At 45.4% G+C, this 20,044-nt stretch overlaps 1 protein-coding gene across 2 annotated transcripts in view; it reads right to left on the bottom strand.

Moving 5' to 3' along the window:
• NALCN (sodium leak channel, non-selective) overlaps positions 1 to 20,044 on the bottom strand; it is a 3,431,684-nt gene that overhangs the window by 779,617 nt on the left and 2,632,023 nt on the right. The window lies entirely within an intron of this gene.

Below are 20,044 nucleotides of genomic sequence, written 5' to 3'. Positions count from 1 at the left end.
TTTTCACAACAACAACACACACATTTTATTCGGATTGATCCATAAAATAACAATAGATAAAAAAAGTTTGCCTTAAAAATAATTATATCAGAAACCTGAGAAATATCGCAAAGAAAAATCGATAGAGACAGAGGCAATCTAAACACCAATAAACTCTATAAAATACAGATTTAAAAAAAGGCTAAACAACACCTTGAATTTACAGTCTTGGACAGGTTGACAAAGCATCTTGCAGCCACATTGCTAATCACTAACCCTTAGTAAATTTGCGTCTTTAACGTTCAGTCTTTCCTGATAACATTTGTGCCTATGGTCACTTCTCGGCATACGGAGCTAAACGCCCATATCAAGGCTCCCTGAAAACGCCTTAAACCAGTCTCTTTAAGCAGTGACTGACTCGAGGGGAAGGGTGCCCGACCTGAATCTTGAAAATAGGGATCTCATCTCACAGAAGTGGATTAGGTCCAGAGAATGTTCAATTGATCATGACATATATAGACCAAAGTAGTTTGGGAGCCTCAGACTGGAACAAGCCATCTCAAGTACCTTACTTTAGAGATATGCCAAAGTGCAGTGCTTCAACTCCTTGATGCCTTCTCTTTGAATGGAGTTAGGATCTTTCCACAGCGACTGCATCTGAAGCTTCTCAGTGCATTTACTGATATGGGGTAACCAAGACAACAACCATGCACCTCCCAACTGGCTCATCTCCTCTAGATGCATCTTGTACACAAAGCGACCAGATTTAGATATGTTTCTAAACCAGAGGAGGAATGAAGCTTCAAGAAACCACTTGATGGATTGTTTAGTTCCAAAAACTCACACATTATCAAGATTTGTAGTTGAAAGATTGAGAGGACCCCATAACCATCAGATTAGCTTTGGATGTTTAGTTTAGTTTAGTTTAGTTTTGTTTATTATTTGTATGGCGCGCCATACCCTGGAGTATCAGGGCGCAAGCAGACAAGGATATGCTCAGCTTAGTTACAGGTACATAAAAATCAGATGAAGGTACAGAGATACGCTGACCTTGGTTACAGATATGCTCGGCTAATTGCAAGTACAAGGAAAAGGCAGGAAGTGTAGACATAGACATCAGCAATATTACAGTAAATTATATACAGTTATGGACCGTTATACAGATATGTACAATGTGGCAAGTGGAGTGGTTAGCTGTCATTGGCTCTCAGCCACCTAGTGAGGTTTTGTCTAAATTTTGCGAAAGGCTGAGGTTCTCTGACGTCATGGGGGAGGGAGTTCCATAACTGCGCAGCCTTGACTGGGAAGCTATTTCCTCCTATAGTGGCAAGTTTGAAACGCAGAACTTGGAGGCAGTTTGCGTTGGCTATTCTGGTAGGTCTGGAGGAAGTTCTTTTGCGTAATCTGTCCATGAGGTAAGGTGGAGCTTTGTTATTGATGCATTTGTGGGTGAGGGAAGCGATTTTGAGATGAATTTTGTCTATGGTGGAGAGCCATTTGTGTTCTCTTCTAGGGGAGGATATGTGCTCATTTCTATTAATCTTGAGTGCTGCTCTCAAGGCATTGTTCTGGAGCACTTGAATTTTGTGGATGGTCTGTTTATTTGCTCCAATGTAAAGTCCATTACAATAGTCTAATTTGGATAGTATCAAGGCTCTGGCAAGTGTAATGCAACTATCTGAAGAGAGGAATTGTTTGCTCGCTCTGATAAGTTTGCATGTGTATGCTGTGGCAGAAGCTAGAGAGTTAACTTGTTTGGTAAAGTTCATGGTGGCGTCTAGGTAGAATCCTAGGGTTTTTACTTCGTGAGCTACTTTTATGTTGTTCCCATCGATAATGAAGTTGTCATAATCAGGGCTGAGTTTGGATATATAGGTAGTGGTGCCCAGGATGATAAGCTCAGTTTTATCATCGTTCAGGCATAAGCCGTGTGTGGCCATCCATGCCTGAACTATGCTATATATCCTGTTCACTAGGGCCAGGTCCTTGGCGTAATCTCCTGAGAGATGGAGGAGGATCTGGGTATCGTCTGCGTAGTTGGTGTAGGCGATACCCAGAAGATCCATTTCGTCAAAGAGGGGCTTCGCGAAGTCATTGTAGAGGGTGGGTGACACACAAGACCCTTGTGGAACACCGCATGTTATGGGAATTGGATCTGCTGAGGCTGATGGAGCGAAGACTCTCATGGTCTGATTACTCAAGAATGACTTGATCCAAATTATGGCCTCTTTTGAGAAGTGGGCTGCCGAGTCGAAGTGACAACAGAGGACCGTGTGGTCCACTAAGTCGAATGCCGCTGATAGGTCCAGGAGGAGAAGTAGGGCCGCTTGGCCATTGTCTCTGCAATCGTCTATTTGGGCCTTAAGGTCTATTAACGCTGTCTCGGTCCCATGTTGCGGGCGGAATCCTGATTGACGGGTTCCAAGTAGGTGGTTAGACTCTAGGAAGTTTTGAATTTGCAGGTAAGCCACTTTATCTAAGATTTTTAGAAGAAAGGGCACAGTCGTGATGGGCCTGAAGATCGTCGGAATGGCAGGGTCAAGGGTTTGTTTCTTTAGTATTGGCAGTACCCAGGACTCTTTTAGGTTGATCGGTACTGAACCTGAGGTAAAGGAGGAGTTGATTAGTTTGGTTATAAATGGCGATAGTTCTCTCGCAGCATCCTTGATGAGTTGTGCTGGGCATTGGTCGGCTTTGCAGTTGGACGGTTTAAGTCCCAGGATGAGCTTTTCTACCTCTATGATCGATACCTTAGAAAAGCAGAATCGGGCTCCCATCTTAGGCTGTGGCGGTGGCGCTGAGCTCTGAGGGATGTGTGGTGTTAGCGATGCCTTCTTGATGGCAATTTTAGTTTGAAGATTTGCTACTTTGTTTGTTAAAGCAAGTTGTATGCTAGAGCACCATTTTTTATCCTTGGTGCAGTTTTCTTGGGGTACAACAGGTGTTTCCAATTCTTTCAGAATGCTGAACAGTTCTTTGACACTGGATTTTGAGTTGGATATTCTAGTATTGTAGGTTTCTTGTTTGGCTAATAGTATTTCTTTCTTGTATTGGGAGGAGGCTTTGGAGAGGTTGAGTTTATTTTTGACTGATGGGGAGAGTCTCCAAATAGTTTCAAGTTTTCTTTTTGCCAGCCTGAGATTTTTTAGATGGGGCATGAACCAAGAATTGAGGTGTTTTTTTGGTTTGCTATTTCTTAGTTTGAGTAGGGCTATGTGATCCAGGGCTGAGGTCATGGCTACGTTACAATGTTCAACTAACAGATTAGGGTCCATGCTGTCAGGTAGTGAGTTCAATTTAGGTATTATCATCAGATTTTCTGCTGTCATTAGTTTTTTATTTCTCGTTGGCAGAGGTGGGGCGGGTGAGGACGGGACCTCCTAATAACCTCCTATGCTTAATGTAGGCCTGAAAGCCCCCACAATCTTGATCCGGCTATTCTCCATGTGGGTCAACATTACTGCGTCCGCCCGGAAAACCTGAATTGGCACACTGCTGCTGCCCATTTTAGGGACATCAACATCTATCGTGAGAAGACAAACCCCCAAAATGGTTTAAAAACAAATTAAAAAGGGTAGGGGCAAGGGCAAATCCCTGGCGGAAGCACTGGTCCATTGCTAAACCTAGTCTAACCTCAACATTAGAGACACACTTTATGCAAACAACTGTGTTAAGGTGCAAAGCCCCAAATACTCCAAGAGTCCAGGCCCTCTTTATATAGACAGTACCATATGTCGTAAGTAATTTTCCCTTGAACAGATTAACATACTTCATTAAGAACAACTTCCAGTGGGGACCATGCTTTTAAAAAGAAATAATCTGTTGAGCATTTATTAGGCGCTTATACAACAGAATTGTCTTTCATAGCGCCACAAGGCTAAATGGGAAGGGAACAGGGAAGCAAAACAACATTGGCAAAACAGTAAATATGCAGTTGTTGTCCTACTAGGCCTTGTGGTATGGAAATGCAAGTGCAGTGAAGAAGTGCAGGAGATAGGGATGGGGTGGGGGGTCAAGGAATGGCCAAGTGCTAGTGGGAGCCCCGGGAGGAAAGTACCAAGGGGAGCCCAGGAAGAGGGACTAGAACTCTGGAGACGTTGAGCTTCTGGGGGACGGTAGGGAAATGGAGAATGCCTCTGAGGAAGTGGAGCTAGAAATGGCCCTTAACTCTTCCTGCCCCCCAACCTCAACCATCCTGGAGCACCAGCCATTCTAGAACGCCATTTCACCGAGTCCTGAATTCAGGTAGGAAATCCTCCCGAACATTTAACGCGGACCCACCAATTAATGATATGTGCCTATAAATAACTGGATCAGAGCAGTCTCTATTCTTAAAAGTAGGAATTACCCACACCATTTCTCCAGGAAGGGGGAGTAAACCCTGTCATCCAAATTGCAGAAGAGAGTCCTAATTATGGGGTCTCACTTTGAGATCCTCATGGGAACTTATCCACATTTTTTAACTAGTGAACCCTCATCAGTCCACTGAAAGGCACAATTGAAACCCCATTGATTCCATTCCCCCATACCAGGGACTTCTAGGGGCTGACGGCAAGGCCAGACCCTAGTAAATCCCTGCCAAATAGATTCACCAGGCTTCCTTGTTTACATTACTACCTATTTTGGGTCTTCATATCTCACCCCAGGTAAACAAACCCCCAAAATCCATAGTGTATATGCTTCATGGTATCGACATGCTCTTCTCCATAAGCTCCTTCTGCTGAACTAGGATTTTACATGCATGGCACAGGGTCCCAGCCTGACCAAATGACCCTTCACTACCCCTTGGTGTTCTTTCCTCGAGGCAGTCAAAAGGGCCAACCCCCATCACACCAACCTGGATTGCCTATTAAGCGACATGGGGGATTATGATATGATAGGTTATTTATAACGCGCTTAATACCCAGAGGTTTCTAAGCACGGACCCGGGGATCGAATCTCTGGTGCTCTGTGTCGTCTTGCTTACCAGGCAAGCACGTTGCCCCTGAGCTATCCCCCGAGACGTTAGGGTCCACATTTGGCACCCCAAATAGTGAGTTCACACACGTGAGCACCCAGGCAAAACCACTAATAACTATGTGGGGCACCCAATCTCCCCCCCACAAACTACTTTTAAATCAGTCATCGTAGACATGTGAATAACGGGCAAAGCCCCATTCACGTCCAGGGTTAATAACTAAAACAAGCAAAGAGGGAATGAAAAAGGTAGATCTCGCCAGATCGATGTTAACTTTTGCAACTCATAGTTAAACAAACAAACAGGCCAGACCCGGCTTTACAAGGACAGCTGCATATTTAATGCTGCAATTACGGCCTCTTTGGTTATACCAATCGTTCCCCTGCTGCAATAGGTTGAGTTAGCAGGCCTGCAATGCTTGGCAATGCATAGTTGCACACAGATTGCTTTGCATCTCATACGATGATTCCAGATCTGCAGTGTGTTATCATCAGGAAGTACAATCCAGTACAAAATGTCCTCCAACATACTGCATTGGTCTACAAACTATGGCTCTACATGTGTTTTGGACTATGACTCCCACAATCCCTCACTAATGACTATGCTGGCTAGGGCTAACGGGAGGTGTAGTCCAAAATATCTGAAGATCCAGAGGTGGCCAACCCCTGACCTACAGGATATTAGCCAGTTCCTGCTTAGATATAGGAAACTTGCATTCTCACTCTGAGTAGGTGGTAATGGTAAACACATGCAGTATTTAAAATATCTCATATTTGTAAAACACTACTCAATTATGAGTTGGGATTGCATGAGGAACGTAGTTACTTGCACCCAAAACATTGAATGCGTAAGCAGGCTACAAGCTGAGTGTCCCATAACATATAATACCCCCTGCAATCAAAACTCATCATTAGATGATATTTACACCATACAATACTTTCTGTGTACCTCATTCTATACATATCCTATAAAAACACGCGCCATCATAATTAGGTGCCATTTTAAAACGAGAACGCCTTTAAAATACCAATTTTTTACCATTGCCACAGTGAGGCTCTGTGATTGTGAAGCAATTGGCGCACTACCAACAATATACTGAGCGGGGGCATTATCGTGATGTTGCGGCCCTCCATTTGCACCATCATGAATTTCCAAACCAGAGACATTTTGGGCTTACATTTCATACTCAAAATGTTGCAAGGTAATACTGCTTCTTTAATCGGCTCTGCTCATGAACATTTATTGAAATCACTTGCTAACTTCCCCACTCTACGCCATATTCATAAAACATGTGCGTTTTAAAGGACGCATTTTTAATTAAAATCAACAAGCAGCATATCTAATGCTTCTTTAGAAAGGGAGTCTTGCAATCAAGCGAATGCGATAACAGTAGACATCCACGAGAGGGCGGTATGAAAGGAAATGCAGGGCGGGGCGACTCGTGGTGATGCTGCACGGGTTGCTCCCATACTGCACTAGGAGCAGTGCAAGGGCACCGTTTTTACAATGTTTATTTGAGAAAAGTAGTTCACAATCAACTGAAATAACTTGATTACTGCAAATTACCCAGCCTTCTGGGGTGCCAACACTGCTCTCAGTTAATACATTATCCCTCATACGTGCCTATACCTGTAGGACACCAGATATGCTGTTACAAGCACTGCAGTTACACTCTGAGGTATGAAACCTTGTAACATTCTATATTTGTGAAAATTAGACTTTAGGTAATCCTTGTTATGGATAGCTTGTCAATCAATAAACATTGCTTACCCGTAATGCATTTAAAGAGCAACCAGTAATCGTTGGACCAGTCGAATTCTGGCTTATAAAATGCCCTAAAAACCTCCTCTGGTAGCAGGGACATCATTTCACCAAAATGCCACGGTTAGCAGAAGTGACATCACACGACCTTTGACCTCTGATGACACCACAGGAAGTGATGTAATTTGACCCCACCCCGAAGTGGCATCACAGGAAGCGATGGAATACAACCTTTCACCCCTTGACAAAACAGGCAGTGACATCACATAGCACTGTTGCTAAGTACACTACAATAAATATGGTAACAATATCACTGTAGTGTGATATACATTTCATACACGAATGAATTGCCATATGCATCGTTAGTATCAGTGTGCATAGGTCCATGTTACCAAATTACTGTGAATGCAAGCTAATGTCCAAGGCCAAATGATAATGATGTGTTATTATATTGCACTTACGCTTAAGCGCTTTATATAGAACAAATATATATAATATCACCCAACCTGCGTTGGTGCTTATTTATAGACCTCAGAAGGATGAAAGGCTGAGTTGGCTTTTCCGGGATTCGAACCTGCAACCTGCAGATATCACAGCAGCGAGTGCTCAACCCACTGAGCTATCGTACTAGCTATCTCACTGGCTATGGTAAAATCAATTACATGTCTGAATGTTCTCAAAGTCAGAAAGCAAATGACACTCTGCAGTGGATACCAATGAACATGTAATAGATTTAACAGCAGGCTAGTTCATCTGCAGGTCTGCTGCAAAGTTGACCACATGTCAAGCCTGTGTTGATCTATTTTTCAGGCTTTAGAGGTTGGCAAAATACATATCACTGGGAGGGTTCATAAATATGTATTAAAGAATATAGAGTAGTTCAGGGAAAGCAGCACACTCACAAGGCATCCCCTACTCTGGCCACTCGTTACGTCATACATGCAAACAAACATCCTGAACAGCATGACATGGAGGTAGGAAAGATAGACACATTACAACAAAACATTCATTGTGGCAAAATGAAATCAAGGGCCACTTCTAACATTTCTACACTGTACACAAGCTTTTAGGCACAAGGATTTTGTCAAGTGACCGAGGACACCGAGATGGAATGTCTTGTGATGATCGTAATAGAGACAATGGCAGAAAAAAACATGCTATAACTGCAATTTGCAAAAAGCAAAATACATATAGTTTTTGTCTGAATTGTGAATTTGAGGTGTTTAAAAACAGACTAAATCAGACTAAATCAGTGGGCCTCATTACGAGGTTGGCGGTCCGGTAATAACGGAGCCGGTAAGGCAATACCGGCATCCATTACCGGTCAGTAGTATTAGGGCCCTAGACGCCGGTCCTACCGGCATCGACAAGGATCCGCTGTGGCCGTGCACCACCGTACCGGCATGCGGATGCGCCCACGGGCGCCATGCCCTTAATATCGGCATGCCGCAAGGAAGAGGACATCACGAGTCGCACGGACATGCACATACCGGCATTGAGATGCCGGTAAGAAGGGCCACCATGATGCCGCCAATACCGGCATCGCGGATCACTCATTAACAGCAATCTGCTGTGTGACCAACTGCCACAGGTGCACACAATCAGCACAGGTGGAGGCAATGGAGTCAGGGCCAGCACAAAAGGAGCACACCCACACACCACACCCCTTCCCACCCCAAAATGATACCACTTGCACTTGCCATACTGGGGCTGGAGGACATGCCTGCACTGCTACTCCTTGAGCAGGCAGTACAACAGGCAACACAGAGGAGACGCAGGAGGAGAAGGAGGGTGAGACCGGCCCAGTAAATCCCACCAGTGCATGCAGTTGTTCCCCACAGACAGCCATCAATTCCACGTATAAGGGCCAATCCATTTGACTTAACCCCAGCACAGATCCACACCCTGTACCGCCTGGACAGGGACACCATCACCACCATAGTGGAATTAATACAGAAAGACTTGGTCAGCCTGATCAACATCCGCACAGCCATCCCTCCTCAGCTGAAGGTGGCATCTGTGCTCTACTTCCTGGCCACAGGCACTTACCAACACACAGTGGGCCAAATGCATGGCATGTCACAATCATGCTTCTCTGTTGTGCTAAACCAAGTGTTGGATGCACTACTAAAGCACGCAAGGGCCTACATATCCCTGCCACGGACACCACAGGAGGCGAATGCCACTAAAATAGCATTCCATGCACTGGCAGGCATGCCCAATGTAATTGGTGCCCTCGACTGCACCCACGTAGAGTTGGTAGTCCCACATGCCGTGGAGGTGGTGTACCGCAATCGGAATCTATACCACTCCATCTATGTGCAGATGGTGTGTGTGATGCCAGCCAGATAATAACACACTGCTGTGCCAGATCCATGCATGATGCCATGGTGCTGCGGAACTCCTCACTACCCCGCTACATGGAAGGAGATGTCGTACAACGTGGCTGGCTGTTGGGTGAGTCTGCCCACTGGGCCATGGGAGGAGAGTGTTGGGGGGTACATGCATATGCAAGGGGAATGCCCTCTGGGCCATGGGAGAAGACGGTTGGGGGGGGCTACATGCATATACAAGGGGAAATCCCTCTGGGCCATGGGAGGAGAGGGTTGGGGGGGCAACATGCATATGCAAGGGGAATGCCCTCTGGGCCAGCGGAGGAGAGGGTTGGGGGGGCTACATGCATATGCAAGGGGAATGCCCTCTGGGCCATGGGAGGAGAGGGTTGGGGGGGCCTAAAAGCATCTGGAGTAATCCCCTGCCACACAGCCCTCACATATGCGTACATAATGGACCTTCACAATGCATCAGGGTGCCTGGTGGTTCCAATGTATAGGCCCCTAAGTCATGTACGTCACCCAAGGCTAGCACCATGGATTGGCAAGTACTGTACAGGACAGTTAGTTATGTAGATGTGGCTACCATCGACGGGATAGTGCATGTGAACATGAAAGATGTACAGGTTGAGCACATATGGCAACTGAGCAGTATCCTTACACATACCTCCTTCTGCTCCCATGCAGTTGATGCTGGCTATCCCCTGAAGCCGTGGCTTCTCACCCCTGTCAGGTATCCACAGAACAGGCATGAAGAGGACTTCAATCGTGCACATACATGCACGCGTGTGGTCACTGAGCAGACCTTTGGCCTGTTGAAGGCAAGGTTTTTCTGCCTCAGCAGGTCGGGTGGCGCCCTCATATATGGGCCTGAGAAGGTGGGCAAGATCATCATGGTATGTGCAATGCTGCATAACATGTGGATCCGGTGGAACGTACCCCTGCTACCTGACATGGAGCTGCCACCACCTGGTGAAGTAGAAGGAGAGGAAGGAGTAGATTTTGGACATAGGCCAGGACGCAATACACTTGAGGGTCGCGCAGTGCGCCAATCGGTCATAGACCAATCATTCTGATGTACTGGGATGCAGAGGGTGCCATGTTTTGGGAACTGTGGGCACTGGCTGCGGGGGTATATGGGCACAGTGCACTATGAAGCAATAAATTGACACACACCAAAGAAGCAATGTCTACTCGTGAGGTTTTGTACACAGCCAGTGTATTCAAGTGATGGTTTGTAGAACATGATTTAACACTCCAGGCCCTCAAACACCCCTCCCCCGACACCCCCCCACAGGCACCCCACACCCCACCCACACCCCCAGTACTACACACCCCACCACCAACCACCACCCTCCCCCTAACACCCAAAGTCATCAATGGTACAACATGTGTCTGGATGCGGTGCTAAACAGAAAGTGCAGGGTGGCCCTGCTACTGTGGAGCCCCCTTCGGAGGTGGGGGTTGCAACTCTGAGTGCCGCGCACTTCGCAGGGACATGCGCATGGGGCTGGTCTGTGTGGAACTTGCTGGCGTGGTAGATGCAGATGAGGTGGATGGTTGTGTCCCCAAAGCCGCAGTTTGCTGCTGCTCCATGCTATCTGCAATCCTGGTGAGGATCTGGCCCAAAGCATTGAATTCATACCGGACTTGCTGAGTGTTGGAGTTGATGGCCTGGATTACGACCGCAGTGCTGTCACAGATGACACGGTGTGTTGCCTCGCCTTCTGCAAGGTACTGTTTAACATAGCCATGCATCTCCTCCTGCCGGCCCTCCATCCTGGACAGACGTCCTTCAAGGTCCCGCATAGCAGTGTTGGTGGTGGATGGTGGGTTAGGTGGTGTTACTGCAGCCAATACGGGGCTGTGCAATGTTGGAGACCACTTTCCATGGCTGCCCTGTCCTGATGAATCCTGGCAAGGGGTGTCCTGTGGGGTGACCTGCAGGCTTGGGGTTTGACCTACAGGCTCTGAGTGGAGGACTCCAGCATTGGTGTATTCGTCAGGGCCACCTTCCTCATCGCCACTATGCTGTGCCGATGCAGCCATCTCCCCTATTGAGCTTGCGGCAGCGGACTGTGTGCCATCATTCTCCCAACCAGCATATGTGTCCTCGCCCTGTGTAGGTTGTGTGTCCATGGGTGCAGAGGCAGGTGTCTGCTGGTCCTGTGTAGGTGGCAGCGTGGCTGGTTAGGCACTGGTTGTTGTCTTGCGTGCCGCTTGGCCCATCCTTGGTCCCCTCGATGTAGATAGCCTAGTGCCATCATCTTGGCCCCTGGGCCTTTTGGCTGGTGTTGTGGCTTGTGCACTTCCATGAGATTCTTCGGTGTCTGCATCCGTACCTGTGGGGGGCAGAGAGTTGCAGGGCATCAGTGATGGTGGTGCTTGCATCATGCATGTGTTGGTCTTTGTGCAGTTGGTGCCATGTGATCAGTTGCATGCCTGGCTTTGCAGAGGACTGGGTAAATGTGAGGTTGGAGGGATGTTTTGCAATCACGCAGGTGTTCACATGGTGTCTGCTGTGGGGCCTTGAGGTGTGTTGTGACTTGCGAGCTGTGTGACTCGTGCAGGTCATCTGTGTGTCGGGTGTGTATTCGTATATGGGAGCGGCATGCAGCATGCATTGGGATGTGATAGTGGTGTGCCCAGCATGTGTATATGGATATGTGTAGGTGTGTATGATGGGCCATGTCTTGGCTGTCATTGCTGTCACATTTGGTGGTTACCTGTGATGATTGGTTGTTGTGTGTTTGTAGGGACACTCACCTTCATCTGCCGATGTTGGCATGCCGAACTCCGCTCCACCGACTCCTTCAATGGACTCCACATCTATCATTGAGCTGCAAGTTTCCTCCCATCTAGACAATTTGATAGGTGAGTGAGGTCCGCCACCTGTTGCCAGCCCATGGCTCCGATTGGCCAACAAGATGTTCCTCGCTCTCAGCCTCAGGTCATCCCAGCGCTTTTTGCAATTGCTCACTGTGCGTGCGGTGGTGCCGACTGCACTTACTTTCCTTGCCACTTCCTCCCAGATGGCCTTCTTTCTCAGCTGTGCCGGACGCCTGAGGTCACTGCAGAAAACTACATCTGCATTCTCTACTAGGGTATCGGCCAGCATGTTTAGCTCCTCGTCCTTGAATCGTGGTTTCTGCAGGTGGGCAGTGGCTTTCTGGGTAGCCTTTGACATTTTGCCTGTGGTGTGCTTGGAGTTTTGCCTGTGAAGGTCCAGTATGTGGAGGATGGCAATGGATTGTGTTTTTGAAGATGGCCGCCAATGCATTTCCCGTTCCGGCGCGATGACGTTACTTCTGGGTCCGGTAATGATGGGCCCGTTCTTACCTCTATGTTAATACCGGTACTGCTATTTAGGGGTTGCCGATGGCAGAGGTCTTATGTGCGCATTTGATGATGCCGCTATCTAGGGGTTTGAGGGTCGTTACCGGCATGCTGGTACGGCCGTTACTGGAATGCAGGGGTGTGCTCGCGCACTCGTGATCACCCACTGTTTGCGGGATCAAGCCTACACGGGCATGTTATTATCGGCATGCCGGTAAAGGGAGATTCTTAGTGCCAACCTCGTAATGAGGCCCAGTGACTCACCCCCTGAAGTGTGCCTAAATGAAACCTTTAATGAGTCTAGCAATTATTGTATAGAATTCCAGTAAGGCTATTTGTTATTCCTATTCTTTTTTATTTAGGGTCACTGCTCAAAGTGTTACACTTGGGGACCCCCATGTTTTTTTTTAAGAAGCCTGAATGGTTTATTGGCAGGCCACCCTCAACACAGGGAGAGCCTTCCCTCCCCAATCTAGGTGTCACACAATAAACGGTTTAATGCCAGTTCTTTATTCAGCCCAATATTGATGCATATCACACACCTTGGATCCCTCCCCCTGAGCTACCAATGAGCCAAGAACCAGGCCAGTGTACAGGAAATATATTTGTATTTATTTGGATGATTGGTAATAGAAAATCACAATAAGATATCACACACCACTTTATCCGTGGTACAACACAAAAACCTATCTCTAGATAAATATCTCTCACAATTTGGTTGGGAAAACTCAAATCACAATATTATACTTTATACAATGTTTTAAAAAAATGATCATCACTACTGGTCCCTGAATAAAATCACTTTACATATGCAAGGCTGTAACATTTTGGTTTTCCTGTGTGCTTAAAAGGCTACCAGTAAATAAACACTGTGATATTCAGCAGTGGGCTTTTCAGACCCCCCCTACTTTGGTCTGTGCTGATGAAGTCGGTCAAACAAATTGGGATGATTTAAGAATTTTGGATTTCCGACCCCCTTCCACTTAAAGGCCTGTCTTGAGGAAGCTGAACAGAAAGATCACCCAATTAAATTACAGACTATCATTTTCAGCACACACTGGGAATGAGCTTTGTTAACATCAAATTTTAACAAAAACGAGGATTGGCCAGTTACCCGTTTCTGTCCTCCCAAATTCAGCCTCTCTCTACGGATTGGTTTAAGAGTCTGGAACAGACATATGGCAACTTCCCTTTGAAATCCACTTTTGTTTCTATGTCAGTTTTTTGGCAAAACTTAGTTTTGTAGCAAAACTTCATAATTTACTAGTAACTGTCACAATAAACATATATTCTGCTTCACTGGTCTTGAAGAATTTAATAAAACAACAGCCAGTTCGGCATCATGTTGCACGGCTGTGTGGCAATTTTCCGCCATTAACACAAAAAGCATAATAATTAGAACATATCATTAACTCTCCAAATACATAATTTTACCCCCCACCAGTTTGCCAACTCTTAAATCCATAGCAGCCCTGAACATCTTTTAGCTCACATTCTAATTCCCTTAGTCGTAGGTGGAGGGATTTTATTTTAACAAAATTGCCTGGAAATTACCCAAGAAAATGACACATCAATGAAGGAAGTACGTCTTATGGTTGCTGAGAAAAATGCCGAAATTATAATGATGGGACCCCTAAGGGACCCTCACGTATGGAAACAAGGCACAATCACCACACACAAACTGATACGCCAGACACGAGGTTACATTCCCAAAGCTAAGGTTTATTGCAAACAAAATAGTCTCAGTTGGCCAACTGGGTCTCACGACCCGCGACGTGTGTCTCCAGACCCCGAGGGACACAAGAGAGCGAGGATTTTACAACAGTTACATATTTACAAAGCAAGCATCTTAAATCAGCGGTGACATATTCAATACCGCCCATAATGTATTTCCTTTGAATTGGGTTCAACGATTGCCAATTGTGACGAGTATGACACCTTCAGACATTCATTTAGCAACAGTTTGCAATTTTGCGAGCCTGCCGACACAATTCTTTGTTTCAGAGAACACATTGCTCCTGTTATTGCAAGTAAGCTGCGTGCAGGGGGGAGAGACACTTTCAAGGCCTCGCTATCTTCTAGTTTCTATTCGTGTACTAGGGGTCAACTCAATCTCCAAGGCTTTACAAGGCTCAGGAAAGGGGGGGCCGCAAAGGAGAGCATAATTCAAACCATTAATTGTTTGTTTCTACCATTTCTTCCGCATGAGCGAGACTAGCTGGTACCTGTGTAATGATTAAATGCCTTGTTGCTTACTTCCAAGGATTTGTGAGGGAGGAGACCAGGCATTACTGTCTGGGTCGCCTGCGTTATGTTTCAACAAGTATCTCTCGGCCTTGCTCTATGCATGAATAACTATGTAATAGTGGAATAGAATAAGCTTACAGCAAAGCAGTTTAAACAGAAGGCAAGAAGCGAAAGTTAAAAACAAAATGGCGATTTCTATTCCATCAAAATGGACGCACTTTAGTCAGGCTTATGAGTCTGTATTACTAATACTGAACATATGAGGCGGTTGGTCTTCGGCCAACAAAATACATTGCCTCTGTTATGGAGGGGTATCTACTTTTTCTGGACTGACAAACCCTCCTTTTGGCCGTATGCCAAAAGCCTCATCCATACATTGCATCCTTTTACTGTCTTCATTTCATGATTCATTTGAGTGTCCCATTTAGTAGTGTTCTTTTTTGTTACTATCTGTACACCCTCCTCACATATTTCAGTGCAAATTATAGGTAAGCAGTGTATACAACAACAACATGTCATAAAAATTCCTAGCACTGCTACTAGGATCGCAACTAATTTCCATCCCCATGAGCGTAATACTTCCCAGAACCAAGAGCTTATGTTTAATTCCCAGCTTCCTTCTGTGGGGTGGAGGTCAGAGCTCAAAACGTTCAACTTTCTTTTTGCTTCGAAAATCGTAGGGGAGGAGTCGCTTACAAAAACGCAACATGCTTATCCCACGATTTTACAAACTTCCCCACGATCAACCAGAATTACATCTAGAGCTATCCTATTTTGGAGTGTCATTAATCTAATTCCTTTTTCCTCTAATGTCATATTGTATAATATATCAGTTGTCCCATTTATTGTTTTCTCTAATATTTTGGACAGTTGTCTTATATTATAAGAGTTTATTGCTTGGCCCCAAAATGGTATAAATGATTTTGCTATGACTTCCGCGATCAAACCTCCTTCCTCATCTCGCCTTGGTCTTGACCTGGACAATTTGACTATATCTGCTGTTTTTGAAAGGAATACTCCCGGGAACAGAAGTCCCAAGTAACAAGTACCTCCCCAGTTTCTAGGTAACCAGGGATACACTTTTTCTCCACCACATATAAAATAAACAGGGTCACCTACATACACAGGTTCTTCCTCTGTGTCAAGGAACGCTATATTCATACATCTAGTAAATGACCCCACTGAATAGGCTCCCTTCTTCTTTAAGCAAAAGGGAACAGAGCGTGGGCTGAAGTTTACAGTATAGGAGGGGGGCACTGTATCTTTATTTCCTTCTAGATTCATATGAAACGTGATTACAGATGATTTATATGGCACAAATAATCTATCTTGTGGCATGACTACTGGTGTGATCAGTTGTGTTTTATGAAATATAGAACAACCTACAGGTTTCACAATTATCTCCTCAAATTCATTCATGTTTGTTCTATCTAATTGACCCGTTTCACTTTTGTTCCATTTCCCATAATATAATGCACTCAAGGACGCGTAGCATGCAGAACTCAATGGCAGTGGCTGCACATACCAACCTATTCCCTTACCACCATGCTGTGGCAAGTGGGCACACACCCAACAATTATTTTTTCTCAAAATTGAGTGAATCATATTCATTATTAGCAGTAATGTGTTATTCCCATATCCTTCCCTGTGTCTCTCTTCCATTGGGGACAAAGTGTAAGTAATCACACAAACTGGGCTTTCAGTAGTGGAGATGTTTCTAACAGGCAAGAGCACTTCTAATGGGTGTATTTCTTCTAAATACCATAATACCAGTACTGTCATTATTGGGGCTAATATACTAATCATACACATGACTATCGTTAAGATCAGCATACAATTTTTTTGACAATCTTTTTTTTGTAACCTTCCAGTCTCTATATTTAACTCATTATCAGCAGCGGTGCAGGAGGGGGCAAAAGCCGGTGCTGACATTTTTCTCCCGTGGTCCTTCTTCCCCAACAATCTTCGTCGTGAATATCTCTTATAGTTTCACTTGTTCGAATGTCAATGAGTTCAGAGATGTCAACAGTTTGTTCTGCCAGTTCTCAGCAGCCTGAATTGCTATACGTTAGGCAAGATTTCTGTGCATCTGCACATTGCTCAAAGAACTCCAGAGCAGTTTTCAATTGCCTTTGTACCATATGAGCCCCTCTTGTCCGTGAGGGCTGATCTACACATGGATTTTTTTTAGCACGGGGGAGCCGTGCTCTTGAGCTGTCCGGTATGCACAACCCTCACACCGCTCTCCCCTAGGTGCAATGACAGATGATGGGTGCCAAAGTGTTGGTACAGGCTACGTTTCAACCAGCAGTGATGCAGGTTCTGCTGGACGACGTTGGGGCACTCTTTGCCCTTTCTCCTTCATAGCAATCTTTCCAGGCTTCGTTTCAGGATCAGACAGATTTTGTGGCAAAGAGCTGGCAACAATTTCTTTCGATTCTGGGGCCGCTGTCTCTCTTTGGTCATCCTCTTCAGGCAGTTTTTTCAATGGCGATGGGACCTTCTTTGCATGCGTTGCATGTATCCACGCCTTCCTCCCGTCCACACGGATTACAGTCTGCATTGCCAAAAGTATCTAGTAGGGTCCATGCCACCTGGGTGCGAGCGATGACTTTCTTTCAAAGTTCTTCACCAGAACCCACTCTCCGGGTTCCAGTGAATTTCCCCCTGACCAGTGTATCTGATTGGGAGAGCCTCCTGCACCTGCTGATTAATCAAACGCAATTTCTGTATTAACAGGTTACAATAAGTACTGAGCACAGGATATTCTACCTCTCTCAATCGCCTCGGCTGTGGTGCACACCAAACATTCGCCGGCCTCCCCATTACAATCTTGTACGGGGAGAGCCCAGTTCTTGCCTGCACAGATGTGCGCGTGCACAGTAACGCTAGCAGCAATGTGTCTACCCAGCGCAACTTATTTCCCATACAGATTTTACTAATATTTGCCTTCAATATGCCGTTTTGGCGCTCAACAAGACCGGCACTTATGGGATGTCTGGCGCAATGGAATCGTTTGTCAATCTGGAGACCTGCACAAATCTGTAGTACCACTGTGCCCACAAAATGTGGGCCATTATCTGACCATGTGACCCGGGGCAGAGCCAATCATGGAAATATTCCTTCAACATTACTTTTGCAGTGCTCATGGCGGTGCAGTCTTTTAATGAATATGCTTCCACCCACTTACTGAACGCACACACAACCACTAAAACGTATCTCAAGTTTTGGCACCTCTCCATCTCTATGAAATCAAAATGGATTACCTCAAATGGCATAGAGGGAGGGCCAAAACTACCTGTTGGTGTCACTGTCCCCTTCCCCACATTGTGTTGCTGGCATGTAATACAATTTTGTACCAGTCTCTCTGCATATTTCTTTATGTGTGTGTTCTGCCATAATGTGGCTAAATGCTCGACTCTCTTCTTTGCATAAATGTATGTAGGACTGTGGGCCATTGTGACCATTGCGGTTACATAGGAGTTGGGCAGCATCCAAGTTCTGCTTTTCTTGTCCACTCAGCAACCTTCTAGATCTAATTCTGCAGAGCCTTCAGCCCATTCTTGTATTTTGTCAGCAGTGGCTTCTGCCTGCATCTCTTTAACAGTAGCAATTCCATTCTCTATCATGCAGGGCACTTCCTCTGACTGTACTGTTAACATTTTGGTATTCAAATCAGTGGCAGTTTGCTTCGCAATCCTGTCTGCAAATGCGTTTCCCTCTCCCACTTTACATGTTACTTTTTTATGTGCCTCGCATTTCACTATTGCTACGCGCTTTGTACACGTAAGTGCAGACAGTAATCGTACAATCAAAGGGCCATGTTGAATTCTGGCTCCATGTGATGTCGAGAAACCACTCTCAGCCCAGAGTTGGCCAAAATTATGTACCACGCCAAAGGCTTATTGGCTGTCAGTATATATGTTTACACACAGATTTTCAGATATTTCACAAGCTCTGGTTAACGCTATTATCTCTGTGGCTTGTGCAGAGTTAAAGAGGATTCCACAATACATTTTTGTGACATAATAGCATAGGCAGCAGTTGATGTGCCATCAGGTAATTTAAAACAGGAGCCATCACAAAACAGTTCTCCATCTGGCTCTTTTTGTGGGGTATCTGTTAAATCAATTCTTCCTTTCGTTTCTTCCTCAGTGACCATTAAACAATCATGAGGAGGTGACTCATTCTCACCTAATTCTTCCGTGGGCAGTGGCATTAATTCTGCAGGATTCAAAACGCTACACCTCATAATTTGGATGTGTGGCGCGAATAGGACAATTTCATATTTAGTCAATCTAGCAGAAGTGAGGTGTTGCATCTGCATTCTATTTAATAGAACGTCTATGGCATGTGGCACCATTAAAATTAAGGTGTGTCCCAACACCATTCCCTCAGTTTGTTTCACTGACACAGCAGCCACTGCAACAGCTCGCAAACAACGTGGTAATGCACACGCTACAGGTTCCAGCGCGGAAGAAAAATAGCCACATGGTCTATTTCTTCCCCCTTGTGCCTGTGTCAAAACAGCCAACGCACAGCCTTCATTCTCATGCACAAACAATCTGAAAATGTTTTCATAATTTGGTGAGCCCAAAACCGGGGCGGAACACAATGCAGTTTTGAGCAGATCAAATGCTCTCTGGCATTCTTCATTCCATTGCAAAGGCATCACAGCATCCTTTTTTGTCAATGCCACCATTGGTTTCACAATCAATGCAAAATTCACAATCCACTACCGGCAAAAGGAAGCCATGCCTATTATAGCTCTGACTCCTTTCTGCGTTTTTGGAATAGGCATACCAGAGATACTTTCTATCCTTTCTGGTGTCAGTCTTCTCCCCTCTCTCGAAAGTAGGTAGCCCAAATAAGCCACCTCCTTTCGACAATATTGGAATTTCTTTAAACTCGCTTTATGTCCATGCGCTGCTAAGTGTGACAATAACAAAACAGTACTTCTTTTACAAATCTCCTTTGTATCAGCAGCAATCAATAGATCATCTATATACTGTAACAAAACACAACCTGCCGGTAGTTCTAGCATATCTAGCTGTTCTTTCAATGCCCTGCTGTAAATACTCGGGCTCTCTGTATAAACCCGTGGAATGCGCGTGAATGTAAATGATCGTCCTGCTAATGTAAAGGCAAACAAGTATCTACTATCCTTGTGTACTGGAATGCTGAAGAATGCATTCTTCAAGTCTATAACACTACAATATTCTGTGGAGGAGGGTATCATTGTCAAAATCGTGATGACGTCTGGGACCAATGGGAATTGAGCGTCAACCACTTTGTTTAATGCACGTAGATCAATTATGAAACGATACAGTATTTCATTACCTACTTTCTTATTCACTGGAAGAATGGGGCTGTTTCATGCTCTGCCTGTAATCTCTTCAATCACCTCCAGTTTTACCAAATCTGAAACAAT

The sequence above is a fragment of the Ambystoma mexicanum genome, chromosome 7p, assembly GCF_040938575.1.
Source record: "Ambystoma mexicanum isolate Mex_15411 chromosome 7p, UKY_AmexF1_1, whole genome shotgun sequence".
In the NCBI taxonomy this organism is placed as follows: domain Eukaryota; kingdom Metazoa; phylum Chordata; class Amphibia; order Caudata; family Ambystomatidae; genus Ambystoma; species Ambystoma mexicanum.
Note: the sequence above shows the minus strand (reverse complement) of the source record. Positions and strands in the feature narration are given on the sequence as shown.